The sequence below is a fragment of the Lonchura striata genome, chromosome 1 (assembly GCF_050655825.1).
Source record: "Lonchura striata isolate lonStrDom1 chromosome 1, ASM5065582v1, whole genome shotgun sequence".
Lineage (NCBI taxonomy): Eukaryota > Metazoa > Chordata > Aves > Passeriformes > Estrildidae > Lonchura > Lonchura striata.
Window position 1 is genome coordinate 34619947 of NC_140703.1, and position 13711 is coordinate 34633657.

The window sequence follows — 13711 nt, forward strand, 5'->3', positions numbered from 1 at the left end:
TCCCCTCCCTCACACTTCTGGCCACACTGCTTTGAATGCAGCCCAGGGCACCACTGACTTTCCTGTGCTGTCAGAGCACATGGCCAGGTCATGTACAGCTTTTCATCCATCCCCAAGTCCTTTTCCTCAGGGCTGCTCTCAATCCCTCATCCCCAAGCTTGTATGGATACCAAGGGTTCCCCCGACTCAGGTGCAGCACCTTTCAGACAAAGTAACCAAGGCATAAAGAAGGAAAGTGATGGATCCACAGGTAAATGTGAACTCTGAGATAGGCACATGAATGTCTTGATGTCCCAATAAGCAGCCTCATGTCCTACAGCTAAGATGGAAACGTCAGATGTCTACAGATGGTGGTGAAGAAAAAAAACCTAGAGCTAATAGGAATAGTGACAGTCAGAAGCCTTCTTGGAGTTATTTAATGGTATCAAACTAGGATAATGGAGTGCACTCAAAACTGGTGAAGAGAGAAAAAAAAGTCATGTTCTGAAAAGCAGAGTCTCTGTGCAGTCATTCCTATGAAAAAGGATGGAAAACCCCCAGGGACATTTACATCTTGACTAAAATATTTCTCAGACAACATGCTGCCAAGGAACAGTCTTGCACATGTGGGCCACGGATATGCACGGCATGGTATAAGCAAACAGATCTTAGGCTAACCCAGAACGGGAATGCTGAGAACATTTCAGGTTTCATCTCCCACCCAGCTGAGACCCCAGCCAAAGCACCACCCATGCACACAGAAGTGTGCAGGTTCCAGGTTATGAATGTGTAATTCACATATAATGGATATATGAGGTGGTTTGGACTCCCAGGCCCCAAGAGTTGTAATATAGACTCTCGGCTGTGAAAAACACTTGTGAAGCAAACTACTTAGGACAGACTCCCTAAAATGTAGTTTAATTATTTCTGACAAGGAACCAGGAGCCAGGAACTCTCAAAACTGAATCTTCCACTTAGTGCCAGTTTAAAGATAGATGGGTACCCTACAATTTAAATAGTCTTACAACACACAGCCTGCTACATGTCCTGGTCCTTTACAACACAGCCCTCTTAAATGCTCACAGGTTTCTAATTAGTGATTAAATAGTCAGAATAGATTTTACTTTTCTTGTAGCATGCTAAAAAATTATCAAAATGGATTTGAGATTAAGCTTACACCTAAATACATGTCTTTTTGGACATAAAGAGACAGCTAAGACTGTTTTATAGAAAAGGGAAGGTGAATAGTTTCTTTGTCATTCAGTCTCAGAGACAGAATTTGTCACCTCTGTTCTTATTACAAGCTGCATTTTTTGGTACATTTCCCAATTCTATTGTTAAAATGAGAAGACATGATTAGCTACCATCTGAGCTGCATGAACAAATGAGAAGGAAAGCTTTTAATTCTCCTATTACAGTATTCTCAGACTGGCCAGCTGCACTACATTGCTCCTGACTATTTAAGCTTAGTTAGAACACTCTGCCTGTGCATAAAAGACCTGTCTGTTAAATATTTTCACACCAGCTGTTCTCAAAAGGTGACTAAATATTTTCTTTTATCTTTAATCTCATCCAGTGTTTGTATGAACAGCTTAGCCACTCCTTATATTTTCCTAGAGGTGCACTATGTTTCACCTCATTTCACAGCGTAGCTCTCAAAGCTGTTTGTAGTTCCTTGAAGAGAGGGGATCTTCTGAGTAAATCTGGCACCCAATTCTAAGAGCAAATATGAGGCTTAATGTCCTCAAGCCAAGCACCTCTGTGAGAAACACCTGGACTTTGAGTGCTACCCTATATTTTGCTCCCTTATGTTTGTACTTACAAGAGGGCACTCATGGATAGTAACTGATTCATGGATGCAGACTTTTTTCCTAAGGAATCAAGTGTGTATTAATGTTCCCATCTGGGGTTTTGCCACGTTATTGTCTTGGAGTGATGTCTTGCATTGCCTGAATCTCACCTCATGTTATGTCAGTCTTACCTGAAGAACTGAATTGAGCCTAATTGCCCTCTGTGGGTCAAAAAGGAAAGAGATAGTTCCAGAGGATGATTCACTTGAAACCTCTTTCATGGAGAATTTCTGGAGCAGACAGTGCTCCAGGCATTGTTGAGCTTGGGGTGGTTCATCCAGAGGTCTCAGGGTATCAGAAATATTATTCTTAGGAAATGATAATGCCATTCCAATAGGATTCTGCTTATTTTTCATGCAAATAATAAAAAAAAAAGGAATGTCTCATCTTCAGTTCCAGGACCTCCTCTGTTTCACCACTGCTCATCCCCACCAGGAACCAGCCCATTACTGGGGGTCAGACCAACCTGTTCTAGTGGAAGGTGCCTCTGCCCATGGCATGGGGGTGGGAACTAACTGACCTTTAAAGACTCTTCCAACCCAAATCATTTTGTGATTCTGTGAGCCCAGACTCAAATGCCTACTCGCTAGTTTTTAGACAAATGTTTTTTCTTTTATTTTTTTTTCCTCATTATCTCTGCATGACTGGGGGAGGGACTTTGCTCTGGTCTGTTAAAACTGCCTCAGAATTCCTCAAGGCTCTCTTAAAAATCCTAATCCCTCTTGAATCCTACCCAAAATCTTGACAGTGGCTGCTGATGTGCCTTAACTTCTCCACAGTGTTGTTGATAAAAACTGTAATGTAATTTTACTCTTTCTCCATCAGCACATCTCTCTGTTGTTGTTCACTTAAAGTTTAAGCATCTCAGCTATCTGAGGCTAAGATTACCCTTTTTGTTCTGCATTTGCACTGTGACAGGTATAATGAGGTCACAGTCCATTAACAGCACTTCAGAAGTTAGAATACTAAAGCAATTACTCATACAAATAATAATAAAAAAAAACTTGTACCTGCTTCTTTCTCTCTCTTTTATTATTTTTTTTGTATATCCTGCTAAAAACTGGCATAAATCTCTCCCCTTAACAACAAAAAGTCTGCTATGTTGCCTTTGATATTTCAGAAGAAAGAGGGGAAGAAACCTATCAAACACTAACCTAACAATGCAGTGCTTTGCTTATGGCCCTTTTTAATTGATGGAACAGACACAGGAGCCTCCAACACAGGAAACAGGATCATTCAGAATTTCATATTATTTTCACATTACATTAAAGACTGGAGTTGGGAAAGGGATAATGATGTTAATTTGTGCTTCGTTTCTAGCAAATCCATTTTTACATGTTTACCCCTGTCCCACCACATACCTTCAAATTGGCTTGACAACAGTTTAAAGCTTTTCAGCTTAGAGAAAAGCAATGCAGATGAAAATTTTTCTTTAGCATTCGTGTGATGCAGAATCAGAGATTTAGCTGCTTCTGACCTGTCTGCTAAACCCCTTAATAAATATGGATTTAGTGCTAAGATATAAGATCAGGTGAAATTGCTCAGAGCTTCCTGAAAACTGGGTCAGTTCCACTGACCTTCAATATATTAATAGAAAATTTAATAATTAAATATCTGCCATAACTGGGGTTTTCTCATTTCAAGTTTACTCATTTGAGGTGATTTTCAGCCTCAGACAGAATTTTTTTCCAGAAAAGCACAGGAGAGAGGCACTGCATGGAGCTAAAAAGCTGAGTTTGGTGAAGTGCTAAGCCTTGTTTTCACAACCTGCTTTAGAAGGCAATTTATGGGGAATATCTGGGAAAAGCAAGAAATATATAGATGAAAAAACCAGAAGGTGTGTGATCAGCATGATTTAGATAGCAGTGAAGTGCTAAAGACATTCTTCATAACAAAATACATTTTGCAGTGTTATGAAACTCTCATTCCTGTGATTCGATAACTCTGTAGTGACTTGAACTCCTGTGCTGTTACTGAAGAAGACATAAAGCACATTAGCTTTTAAAACCATTCTTTTTACAAATGTATAAGGAAAGGATCAAACTAAGGAGCAAGAAAAATACCTGAAAGAAGAGGTGTGGATTTTCTGTCACTGCCAGTAGCTGATCTGTACCAGGAAATCCTCTGAAAACCATCCTGGTTTAGCAGCAAACAGGGAATGATTGTGTAAGTTCTGTCCATTAATTCTGTAAGTTATGTCCATTAATTGAGGGATGTATTTTGATCATGTCCTGTAAGCAATGTCTGCACAATTTAATGCCTTTAAACTAATATTTATATATTTTTAAAGCATCAAATATATAAATATTACTAATGTAGAAATAATAATAATTACTTATGTCTATAAATAATTAACCTGTTCTTTTAGGAGTGCAAATAAACTTTTGTTACTTTGATGACTCTCTGCTCCACTCAAGGGCCTCAATGTGTTTTACACAGCTCAGTAAATTGAATGTAACTAAAAGGTAACAGCTATTTATTTTCTTTTCCATGGATGAGGAAATAATGATTAAAGGATGCTCTCTAGAGATTGAAAATGAATCCATCAGCTTTGCTATCACCCCTCATTAGGAAGAACACTGACCTTCAGCAATGGCTTTGAAATGTGACTTGGACACCTGCATTTTCACATCCTGAACACAGAGCCCGCCCTAAGGAGTATCCCAGAATGCCTGCATTGGGGAATGCATATCCTGCATTACAGAGTGACCCTAACCAGGAGACCTGAGCTGGCCTGAATGCTGATGCGTGCCAGCTCTGCAGGAGGACTAAGTACAGGTCTCCAATACAGGTGTGGGAGGGCTAACTCTCAACTCTGCACTTGCAGGAAAGACTGGAGATGCACAAAGGAGGTATAAAACACAGAATAAAAGAGGAGAGAGATTTTTCACTCAAAATGGTGGAGCTGTATTTAGGAGAAGGGTTGGTGAAAAGCCCTTACAAAAAAAATCGACCCATCTCTGGCTCTGGCCCTCAACTGGACAAAAAAGTTCAACTGCACTTCAGCATTTCCCCCCCAGTTTTCTCCTGGTATTTAAGTCTTTGCTGGCATAAACAGTTTTGTGTTTAAATGAAAGGCTTTTGCAAGTCCCCTTCTAGGTCTCATTTCTCTCTGGAGCTCCAAATCAGGAACCAGGATATCTCTGAGATGCCTCATTTGGAGATGAATAAATAGTCCACAGAGTAGCCCCTCACCTGGTGCTGAGTAGATCCAGGAAATGTATCCATAACTGCCCTGAAACCCACCCTCCATCTCCAAAATGAGTAATGAAGAGGTTTGGTATAGTAATAAACTGATGTATATGTGTCCTCCAAGATTGCGCTTCTAACTCTGTACCCATACAGGATTGAGCACAATGGGACTCCTGGGAATTCTTGCCAGAAACAGTAACAGTGAGAACAGGAGCACAACAGACACAACTAGCTGCACAATGTACACTGGTATAGCCGGCATGTATTTCACTTTGAAATACAATTTCAGCTTGTTTCATGTTTGCATAAAGGTCTTCCAGTTCCTGTCTGGAAAGTTTTAATTCTGTGCGATGAAATTCCATTAAACTACTGTGGTGCTTCTTATCAGCTTCTACTTCCTACAGTATTTATACTCTATTTTCATCCTTGCCTTAAATGCTAAGGACTGACAATCACTTTGTGTCTAAAGCATCTCCTCTAAGGCTGTGATTTGCTTTCGTACTCATGTCAACCTTCCGATTATTTATTATTATGAACTCTACTTTAAACTTCCTCTTGTTGTTGAATAGCAGGACATGAAATGTCAGGTATCATCAGGCTTCAGTCTTGGAGCTGAGATTTGCTGAATAAAAATAAATATCCCAAAGTGCAGGATTGTATTTTTCTCTTTGATGCTTAATTGAATCTCTATGCTTTCTGGGATATGTTACATCTTCCCAGAAAAGAAACAATTTATATTATATTAAATGAAATTCCTAAAAATGATTCTTCTCTGGACTAATTTTAATTTCTTCTCTGTCCATAAGGAAGAGATAATTTGACAGCAGAAAAGTGTTTTGGTCATGCTTTAAAATAACTGATTTATTTTCCAATTCTGTACATTCTGTTTTTTTCCAGAGTAATTTCAACAGGATCAGTCAACAGTGTGTGCTGAAGTGATCACAAGCTAGATTTGCTTGGGATTCCCTTGTTCAGAGCTCAGTCCCAACATGGATTCCTTTTTCTTTATGCAACATTTTGCCAAAGAACTTAGAACTTTTATTGTTATTCATCTTCTTCAAAAGGAGATACAGAACACATATGAAACATGCAGAGCTGACATATCCAGAAGTTAGATGTCTATCTATCCACACAAATGAGATGCAGCAGTAGCTGTTCCAGAAGGTTTGTGTTTGCTATGCTGTCCATATGCCTCAATACTGATCAGAAAGGATCACCTTTACTGAAAAGCAGCAGAGCTCTCTCCAAATAGCTTTCTAACTTTCATCTATCAACATCATTAGAAAGTGCTCATTAGCGCAAATTGTGATGATAGTTTTTAGAGTATGAACACCTTGTAATTTGGAAGGGGGCAGAGAGAATATACTAATTCCAGTGCATCCACTTCAGACAGCTTATTAAACCATGCATTTCTGGCCTTTAGTAGACACCAAACCACTACATGACAATCATCGGTCTTACATTGTCTTTTTCTTGCTTAGTTTTTACGTTATTCTGTTTTACTGACTCAAAGACTCTTTTCCTTATTATCTAACCTTGGACATTCTAACTGAGAATTATACATGGAATCATAGAATCATTTGGATTGGAAGGGACATTTAAAGACCAGCTTGTTCTACCCCTTCCCACCATAGGGAAGGATATCTTTCAACAGAACAGGCTGTTCAAAGCTCCATCCAACCTGCCCTTGAACATCTTCAGGGATGAAGCACCCACCGCTTCTCTGGGCAGCTTAATTCAGTGTCTCAAATATGATTTGATGAAGCTGAAAGCATCCAATAAACTTTTGCAGGAACTCTGATTGTGATGAGCTCCAACTGGATTGGAGTGTAAGGTCACAGTCATGGGAGGTATCTACCAACAGCAGCATGGAATGCTGCTGAATGCCAATGGAGAAGCCATGACATGGAACCTACAACCATCCTTGCTGAGCAATGAGTGGCTTTATCCAGCATAATCAAGGTAGTTAATGGCAGAGACTGACTGCACAAGTATCACCCTGCTGATATTGCAGTAGTATCCTGATTAAAAGTAGGAATAGTCAGCAACAGAGGTATAGATTAAAAAATTATGAGGCTCCTCCTTTCAAAGTAGAAGACAAAATTTGGTAATCTGAGACTTAGTGATACAAATTATAAATTCTCAGTGATATAAGCAAACATGCTAATTGCTCAGTCATCCTCAAAACATCATATTTGAACAGTACTCTGCTTTAAACATGGAATTTAGTATCTTGTGGTGTTGTGAAATTTTTCAAACTAGTCACATTAACATGAGCCCCACTGACTCCAGTACAACATTGCTGTTTTCAGTCAGAACAGTCCACAATGCAAAGCATAACTGATCCAAACAACAATAATTGTTGAGCTCATGGTGTGACTGCTGAGGTCACATTTGGGAGATAGGGAAGAATGTTGAACTGAAACTGGCATGCTGGGAATTAGCCCTAATCATTGTAGGAAATAAACAGGGGATGGAGTAGTCTTCCCACTGCCCTTTGTAGGGGTCCATAAATTTTCACTGATTACTGCTGATACAAGAGAGAAGCTTTGCTCATCACAGAATGCCTAAGGTCAATGACAACCAGGGACTGCTTGTTACACGACTGGACACACACTATTCTCAGCCTGAGACATGACTTAATCAGAGCAAATGCTTTGTGATCTAATGTTCAGAGACAGACTGATGATATCACTGCTTCCACGGGTTTTGTTCAAGTCTGAAATGACAGCTAGAACACAAGTTTTCAGTTCCTTCAATCCTCCCTTTGTGTATGACCAAGACTGCATGGACTGCTGCAGAGAAGGGGTTAAAAGTAAGATCCTAAATACATCCCTGAGCTGACAGAAGTTTGATGAATCTCTGGTTGGCAAGGAAAATGTCCTAAAACAATTTTTCAGCTATCAGACTTAAAGCAGGAATCCATATTTGAAAGGTAAGTTGTATTTTCTATCTTAGTGGGAGTTCTCTCCCTCCCTTTATTATGTCCCTTTCATCTGCTGAGCACAAAGATACTTGGACCTTTGAAGAATTGGACTCGCCACAAAAATAACTGCAGCCTATTTCAACTACTATCTTTTTTCCACCACATCAGGGTCTCCTTACACACATTTTTAATAAACAAAAGGAAAGGGAGTAAAAGGATATTCAAATGAAAGCCTCCCTGAATACTTTTATTTCAAAGATTTGGGCAGATTTTAGTCTTTTATTGCATTTTTAATAAAAAGCTTAGAAGACTTTAAAGGCTAAGTTCATCTTGGCAATGGGTAGGCTAAAATCTGCACTCATGAACTCAACTACATGAAAAAAATCTTGTTTTTGACAGTGATAGTTCTTATTAACACTGTTGATTCTCTAGATTCACTAATTTCTTCACAATCCACAAAGCAGATATCTGCCAGGCAGAACCTGTGAGAGCCTTGTGTGTGCACTGGGCTGCACATACTTTTCCCTTTGAGAGAAAAGTTACTTCTCTCTGAACAAAATGGAGATCATAAGTTCAGAAATCAGCATGTTATGCTTCTGCAAGGCAGAGGACAAAATTCCTGCTGGTACAAAACATTTCCTGGCTTTCAACGACCATTAAAGGACCAAAATAAGGCTTTCAGGGATGAATCTGCAATTTAGGTATTGAGCCAGAACAGGTTTTGATGGTATCTTCTGAAGACCAGCTTTGAATAAACTGTGCTGCGGCATTCACCAAAATTTCAATTGCCCCAGACTAATGTTTCTCACAGGTCTGCCAGGGTAGTGAGATGAACAAGTTAGAAGCTGAGGGAAGAGCATTCAAGGTGGCCTTTGATTATGTAGCTGCGTCTGGTGACTTTTTCTTTAGTAATAAAGATGTTTATCAATTTCAGGTGTTGCATCCTCAGGTTTAGTTCTCTTTTTATTCCTCATGTGTTTTAAAACTAAGAAAAAGACAAATCAGCAACTTCTTAGGTATTAAAAGCAGTCTTGGTCTGTAGTATGGTACAAGCCTGTACCACATCAGAGTTGACATTATAACTATCTTTTACAGAGACATTTTTACCCCTGAAGAAAACGACTGTTTAAAGGAAGACTTATATGAACATTTTCTAAGGATGGATTTTTATCTCGGTGGCCTTGGGCACGGCACAAAATTAACATGGGATTCTGTTTGCAAAAGTTGACACCAGTAAGCCCAAGGAAATAAAAATTTATCACAGATGTTGTGTTAGCCATGGTGCTGCTTGAACAATGGGATATGACACTGTGTAATAAAATGTATGAGAATTGCTTCTGTGACCGTATGTGTGTGTGCGTCTATGTGTGTGCAATAGTCTCCTGCACAACTCCTAGAGAAAAAATGACATTTCAATGTAAAGGTACATCTACTTCAGCTTAACTCTTTAAAAAGTTCATTCTTCATGGTCTCTTTATCTATTAATTGGAATAGGGAAAAGATGCCTGTTTCAATGAACTGTACCAACTTTGTGGTGGAGAGCTCTGTTGCATGATACTTGAAAGAATTTCACCATTGTTAATTTATACAATGAAATTGATATTAAAAAAATCATTAATTACCATTAACTGATACAGGGTCTTAAACCTAATCATTGTTTGTGAATAGCCTTCAATTGATCCATACTCTGGCACAGTAAATAGGAGCTTTTCCACTGACTTCAATTCACTGTGCAATAATTTATAAGAATATAGCTTCCCTGCAACCAGAGACACGGATTCACACACCATGCTAGTTTTATTTTAAATGCAACTTTTCAACCTACTGAAAGTAAGTAAAGTCAAGGAAGGTGGGTAAATACCTGGTCGTCTGCTACCCTGTGGCTACCCACACTATCTCCCCACTGTGCTTAGAGGAGAGTTTTATCTAGGAATACCTGCCATATGTAGTTCTCCATAACCCGGTAGCAAAGCTTGATAATCTGCATTTCCTTAAGGCAAATTTTAAATGCCTAAATATTTTTGTGATTGTAGACCTTCACAACAAAGTGTGTCAGTAAGTCACTGGGAAGCAGCATGTCATCCCTGCTACAGTGGGGACAGAAAGGCAGTCATAAAGTCAAATGGCGTATACTCAGAAATCCACATTAGCAGCAGAAGTGATAAGAGGAGCTACAATAGGACCAAAGTACTAGATTTCAAGAGATATGGTCATGCAAGCTCAGCCTCAGTCTCTGGCCAGGCACGCTCTCTCAGTCTTCAAAATGTGATGTAAGACAACATAACTTCTTACATCTTTACTGAGCCCCAGCTTCCAGTTTCTAAGTCTTATCATTAAATGTGCAGCCCATGATTTTATGTCTCCACTGGCAATTTAGGACTAACACATACAAAGTACTATTCTTATTACTGCTCTCCTCCAATGTATTTTAAGGCTCTGAAGTACTGGTGCCTGGATGTCACCTGTGCATAAACTGCATGAGTCATTACGAATGAGTGATGGAGAAAGGATCCTTATCTCCATGCAAGTCAATCTACAACCATTATCAGCTGCCCAGAAAGTCAGTACACTTAAGACACAAATAACATAATTTCTATTGCTGCTTTGTATATTCAACTTCACAATTATTTGAATGAATACTGCGCACATAAAGATATCAACTACCAAAGACAGAACAGTATGAAAATCACTGGTTTAAATTTGAGAAGAGCAAAGGACAAACTTAATTATTTTAATAATGATTTTGCATCCAAGCCTAATACTGTTCTGACGGGCCTGGGATTATACTGATGCATCAACGAGATCCCTCTGGTAAATGGTGCATTCCCCCAACGCGGAAGACATGACTCACCTATTCATTTGACTGAAGTCAGCAAACATGTCTTATGGTATGTGGTCTGCAGCCTCTTGATTCGCCAGAAATAGTTGGGCCAGTGTTAATAGGTCAGGAGTGAGACTGTATCACATAGTAAGTTCTGTTTCATGCTGCAGCACAAGCCATTTCCTTGTTTCCACTACACTCAGACAGTAAGAGGGTAAGAGACCTGCTCCATAATGGCTTCATTAGTTGCCAGATAGGGCCCAAAAGCCTGGGATACAGAAGATCTGTGAGAGCAGACTGGATGAATGGGGTTAGGAGCAGTGGTTCCTTAATTCCCTTTCTTTTACCAAGCATTTCCTTGGACTTTTTAGCTGAAGTGGGTTATAAAGGACTTTTTCAAATTTGCATATGCAACAGTACTAAGATGCAACAGGGAAGTGATTTAATTATCCCATGGAGAAAACAAAATACCACTTTTATTGCTCAGTACAAGTTGTCTCTCAGAATTATTTATGTACCTTTGTGTAAGATACTCTTTCTAGTATTTGGGAATCAGTCAAAAAAACCCAATGTATATTGAGGGAAAGTGATCCTACAAAACTGTCCCTTGCACAAAAGGGTGTAATATGTTTGAGAAGCATTTTCTCAGAGTTACAATTCTGAGGTAGTATGGCAGCAGCTCTGTCTCAGCATGTCTTGGCAGTAGGTAGACAAATAAAGCAAAAGAAAAAAAACCCAAACCATCTAGCTGCTTCTTCCTACAATGCAGTTCAAAATGGGAATCTCTCACATTTAAGCTGGCACAGCTTCTCTATGAAGGCTAAGTAGAATGAAAAAAATATAAACAGGAAACAGGAATTTCTGTAATAGTAATGTTTTGTGAAAAGTGAGGGTTTTACCCAGTAATCTCTGTTCTCTAAGATTACCACTAAAGGCAGGTAAAATCTACCTTCTTAGCTGAAAGATCCAGTCTAAGGTTCAAAGAGCTAAGGTTCAAAGAGTCTCTAGTTTTATTTTCTACATATGACAACCCACAGACTACAGCTACTGCTTCCATACTGCCTGATAACCTAAATGAATACAGCATACAGCACTGTAGACAGGTGCTATTCTTAACCTCAAGGTGGTAAGAGCTGGAAAATCCACTATGCCTGCTCATATTCTGGGTTTTCAGATAATTATGCTGTTTCCAGGGTATGTCTCTCCATGTGGCTTATGAAAGGGGCCATCCTTGGCACAAATCCATGTGGGCACTGGTGTATACATTTCACATATGAGGACTGAACACAGTCCTAACTGCATAGCTGAGCTGAGGGTGATTTCTGCAAGTACTTAGCTCTTTCCCTTAGTAATTCCTCTGTTCTGTTTGGTCCTGTTTTATAGGACAATAAAAATCTGTCCCTTTAAGACCCTCCTACAGAACCTCCACCCCAGTGGGCTGGGCATTGTGTTATTACATGCAGTAGCATGCCTGCTCACTCTATTTTAATGATGCAAGAAAAGTACCACATATCCTGTGAGTAAATCTATCTTTCAAATCAAGTCATCAATTCAGTGGAAAGGTCTGCGCTAGAAATGGAAGTTTACAAATCATCTTAGCTGTGATTTTAGCTGCGAGGCACAATAACCTGAATGTTACAAGCATTTCAGTGAGGAAAAAGGTCTTGGAATGATGCTCAAGTTTGTCTCAAATAACTTCATGCTGCCAAAGAAAGTTTGCACTAGATGGATTTATAAAAGCAGTATAAGGAAAGCTTATAAGTCATCTGTACATGACTCTGCAGGTTAACAAAGGGAAAGTGAATTCGGTTTCCACATTGAAATAAGCATTTTTCCAAATCCATCCCTGCAATCCCCAAACCTCTGCACAAACACAGAATAATGACTCAATTATGAACTATGCTACAAACTACGAATACATGACTACCTTTTCCCTTATGGTGGTTTAAAAACAAAATTCACAGAGTATGGAATTGAAAATGTTAATATGGGGAAGGGAAAAGCCTGGCACCAAATTTATCTTCCCTTCAATGTATGATATCTTCCCTATGTACATCTGCAAAAGTTTTGATCAACGTAGTTTCAGCCCCAGGCAAGTAGAGTAGGTCTCCTCTTCTGATTATTCCTCAGTCCAGTCAATTTTACTTTACGACAAGCTTCTAACACCCAGCCTAAATGATGATTGTCAAAAGGGTTTTCTTATGTTCTCAGCACCAGTTTATTCAGTTTGCCTCATCCTTGGAAATTGCTCTCTTAAAATACTTGCAAACAGTTAACCTGATTTTCTTCACTCATGATAGTAATTCCTCAGTGAAAATGTTGTTTACGTAATTTTTCTACTATATCCACTCTCCTAATAGCTTTTTTTTTGGTTGCTTTGCTAAAAATTCTTTTAATTTCATTGCCTATACTGAGCTGCCCTGGATTTCTGGCCTAGTTCCACTACAGTTGTGTAAGGTATAGAAACTGTTATTGCTGGGGTCTCTTCTTTTGTGAGCACACAATACAGGACAAAATCCAAAGGCTGATGCTCTGTAGGTTCTGACTATTCAATATATTCCACTATTTCTCAGTGTGGTCTTATCTAAGAGCTAATTGCATTTAGAAGAAAAGGGTCTTGAACAGTTTTTCTTTAGCCTTCAGTTCCCATACCTGATGCAGATTTTGAGTGAGATGCCCATTCAGAGGAGGAATGAAGGTTGCTGTTCCAAACCTCTACACAACTGCCCATAAAAAAATCTGTTTTCTTGGTAGCTGCTTGTACTAATAAATACTTTTACTCAGTAAACTTATTTTTTAGTTAGTAAAAGACAGTCTTTTAATATGAACCTCATGAGGCACTCTTCCTCCTCTAGCCTAGAAAAGCACAAGCTTTGAATTCAGAAGGGAAAGGAGATCTGACAGATTACCGAATCGTCCTTCTTTTTTACAGCCACTAAAGAT

At 39.1% G+C, this 13711-nt stretch overlaps 1 protein-coding gene across 16 annotated transcripts in view; it reads right to left on the bottom strand.

Annotated features, from left to right (window-relative positions):
* The window catches only part of TENM4 (teneurin transmembrane protein 4), a 1547070-nt gene that overhangs the window by 128880 nt on the left and 1404479 nt on the right, over positions 1-13711 (bottom strand). The gene's annotated exons all lie outside the window — the stretch shown is intronic.